The following is a 3,656-nucleotide window of genomic DNA, read 5'->3' as shown; positions in this document are numbered from 1 at the left end:
TGGCCACGATCCTTCCACACCGCGAGCCTTTCGCCCTCGGCCGGTGTCGGTCAACGTGTGGGTTTGGGGGGAAGGACGGCTGCCGGGAGCAGACAGCCGTCCCCGGGTGGGGTGTACAGTCCTTCCACCGCGGCCGCCGGGAGCAGACGGCCGTCGAGCGATTCTGCCATTGTTCCTAGGACTTTGTACATTTTAAAGACCCTCCGCGCGGGCCGCTGATCCCGCTCGGTCGCTCCGGCCTGTGTTTAAGGAGGCGGCCGGTCCTCCCATTCTGCCAGTGTTCCTTGGACTTTGAATATTTCAAAGTCTTTTCGCTCCGGGCTAGGGCGGGTGAGGTCGTCTCGAACCACGTGCCTGAAGGCCGCCTCGCGCCGGATGCAGGCCCCGCTCTGTCGTGCGGTGTGACCGTCCAACGCGGGCATCGCTAGATTAGCCGTGGCCACGATCCTTCCACACCGCGAGCCTTTCGCCCTCGGCCGGTGTCGGTCAACGTGTGGGGTGGGGGGGAAGGACGGCTGCCGGGAGCAGACAGCCGTCCCCGGGTGGGGTGTACAGTCCCTTCACCGCGGCCGCCGGGAGCAGACGGCCGTCGAGCGATTCTGCCATTGTCCCTAGGACTTTGTACATTTCAAAGACCCTGCGCGCGGGCCGCTGATCCCGCTCGGTCGCTCCGGCCTGTGTTTAAGGAGGCGGCCGGTCCTCCCATTCTGCCAGTGTTCCTTGGACTTTGAAAAGTCTTTCCGCTCCGGGCTAGGGCGGGTGAGGTCGTCTCGAACCACGTGCCTGAAGGCCGCCTCGCGCCGGATGCAGGCCCCGCTCTGTCGTGCGGTGTGACCGTCCAACGCGGGCATCGCTAGATTAGCCGTGGCCACGATCCTTCCACACCGCGAGCCTTTCGCCCTCGGCCGGTGTCGGTCAACGTGTGGGTTTGGGGGGAAGGACGGCTGCCGGGAGCAGACAGCCGTCCCCGGGTGGGGTGTACAGTCCCTTCACCGCGGCCGCCGGGAGCAGACGGCCGTCGAGCGATTCTGCCATTGTTCCTAGGACTTTGTACATTTTAAAGACCCTCCGCGCGGGCCGCTGATCCCGCTCGGTCGCTCCGGCCTGTGTTTAAGGAGGCGGCCGGTCCTCCCATTCTGCCAGTGTTCCTTGGACTTTGAATATTTCAAAGTCTTTCCGCTCCGGGCTAGGGCGGGTGAGGTCGTCTCGAACCACGTGCCTGAAGGCCGCCTCACGCCGGATGCAGGCCCCGCTCTGTCGTGCGGTGTGACCGTCCAACGTGGGCATCGCTAGATTAGCCGTGGCCACGATCCTTCCACACCGCGAGCCTTTCGCCCTCGGCTGATGTTCGGCCAACGTGTGGGGAGGGGGGGAAGGACGGCTGCCGGGAGCAGACAGCCGTCCCCGGGTGGGGTGTACAGTCCCTTCACCGCGGCCGCCGGGAGCAGACGGCCGTCGAGCGATTCTGCCATTGTTCCTAGGACTTTGTACATTTTAAAGACCCTCCGCGCGGGCCGCTGATCCCGCTCCGTCTCTCCGGCCTGTGTTTAAGGAGGCGGCCGGTCCTCCCATTCTGCCATTGTTCCTTGGACTTGTAAAAGTCTTTCCGCTCCGGGCTAGGGCGGGTGAGGTCGTCTCGAACCACGTGCCTGAAGGCCGCCTCGCGCCGGATGCAGGCCCCGCTCTGTCGTGCGGTGTGACCGTCCAACGCGGGCATCGCTAGATTAGCCGTGGCCACGATCCTTCCACACCGCGAGCCTTTCGCCCTCGGCTGATGTTCGGCCAACGTGTGGGGAGGGGGTTATGGACGGCTGCCGGGAGCAGACAGCCGTCCCCGGGAGGGGAGACTTCACGGCGGCCGCCGGGAGCAGACGGCCGTCGAGAGATTCTGCCAGTGTGTTCCTTGGACTTTGAAAAGTCTTTCCGCTCCGGGCTAGGGCGGGTGAGGTCGCCTCGAACCACGTGCCTGAAGGCCGCCTCGCGCCGGATGCAGGCCCCGCTCTGTCGTGCGGTGTGACCGTCCAACGCGGGCATCGCTAGATTAGCCGTGGCCACGATCCTTCCACACCGCGAGCCTTTCGCCCTCGGCCGGTGTTCGCTCAATGCGCGGGCCGCTGATCCCGCTCCATCTCTCCGGCCTGTGTTTAAGGAGGCGGCCGGTCCTCCCATTCTGCCATTGTTCCTTGGACTTGTAAAAGTCTTTCCGCTCCGGGCTAGGGCGGGTGAGGTCGTCTCGAACCACGTGCCTGAAGGCCGCCTCGCGCCGGATGCAGGCCCCGCTCTGTCGTGCGGTGTGACCGTCCAACGCGGGCATCGCTAGATTAGCCGTGGCCACGATCCTTCCACACCGCGAGCCTTTCGCCCTCGGCTGGTGTTCGGCCAACGTGTGGGGAGGGGGTTAAGGACGGCTGCCGGGAGCAGACAGCCGTCCCCGGGAGGGGAGACTTCACGGCGGCCGCCGGGAGCAGACGGCCGTCGAGCGATTCTGCCAGCGTTCCTTGTACTTTGAATATTTCACAGCCGTGCTCGCACTTAGGAAATTTTCGAGCGCTGTGGCACTTAGAAATTTTTCGTCAAGAGAGGCACTTAGACATTTTTCGTCAAGAGAGGCACTTAGAAAATTTTTCTCTCTCTCTCTGTGTGCCTTCCAGGGTGCTGTGCAACCCTGCGTGTTGTGTTCCCACCGAGCAAGGGGCGCTGCTGGCGGCCATGACCAAGCGCTCGGCACCGGGCCCTTTCATTTTGTGGGGTAAATTATGCGCCCCCCATGCTCGTTCTGACTATATTTTGCGAAAGGGGGGTAAATCGTTGATGAGTACGCTGACTAGGGGGACCATTTAGCGTACTCTGGCGCACCTGAAGACCAAAGTTGGTACTGCACCCTCCCCCTGGTACCCCAGCCCCTGGTACCTAAAGAGGGAGAGGCCGAATTTTCGCTTTTTGGGGCCGACCGAGGGAACCAGCCGAGGCGGACACTTTTCGGCTCAAGAGCCGTTGGCACTTAGAAAAAATTCGCACAAGTTGGCAGGGCTACCAGGGGAAGAGGCCGAATTTTCGCTTTTGAAGGCCGACCGCGGGAACCAGCCGAGGCGGACACTTTTCGGCTCAAGAGCCGTTGGCACTTAGAAAATATTTGCCAAACTTGGCTTGACTTCCAGGAGAAGAGGCCGAATTTTCACTTTTGGTGGCCGACCTGGGGAACCAGCCGAGGCGGACACTTTTCGGCTCAAGAGCCGTTGGCACTTAGAAAATATTTGCCAAACTTGGCTTGACTTCCAGGAGAAGAGGCCGAATTTTCACTTTTGGTGGCCGTTATGGGGAACCAGCCGAGGCGGACACTTTTCGGCTCAAGAGCCGTTGGCACTTAGAAAATATTTGCCAAACATGGCTTGACTTCCAGGAGAAGAGGCCGAATTTTCACTTTTGGTGGCCGTTATGGGGAACCAGCCGAGGCGGACACTTTACGCTGGTTGAGTCGTTGGCACTTAGAAAATATTTGCCAAACTTGGCTTGACTTCCAGGAGAAGAGGCCGAATTTTCACTTTTGGTGGCCGACCTGGGGAACCAGCCGAGGCGGACACTTTACGCTGGTTGAGTCGTTGGCACTTAGAAAATATCTGCCAAACTTGGCTTGACTTCCAGGAGAAGAGGCCGAA

The sequence above is a fragment of the Syngnathus floridae genome, unplaced genomic scaffold (assembly GCF_059516105.1).
Source record: "Syngnathus floridae isolate MCC-2025c unplaced genomic scaffold, RoL_Sflo_1.0 HiC_scaffold_61, whole genome shotgun sequence".
NCBI lineage: Eukaryota > Metazoa > Chordata > Actinopteri > Syngnathiformes > Syngnathidae > Syngnathus > Syngnathus floridae.
The sequence above is the reverse complement of the archived record's forward strand: the minus strand, read 5'-3'. Positions refer to the sequence as shown.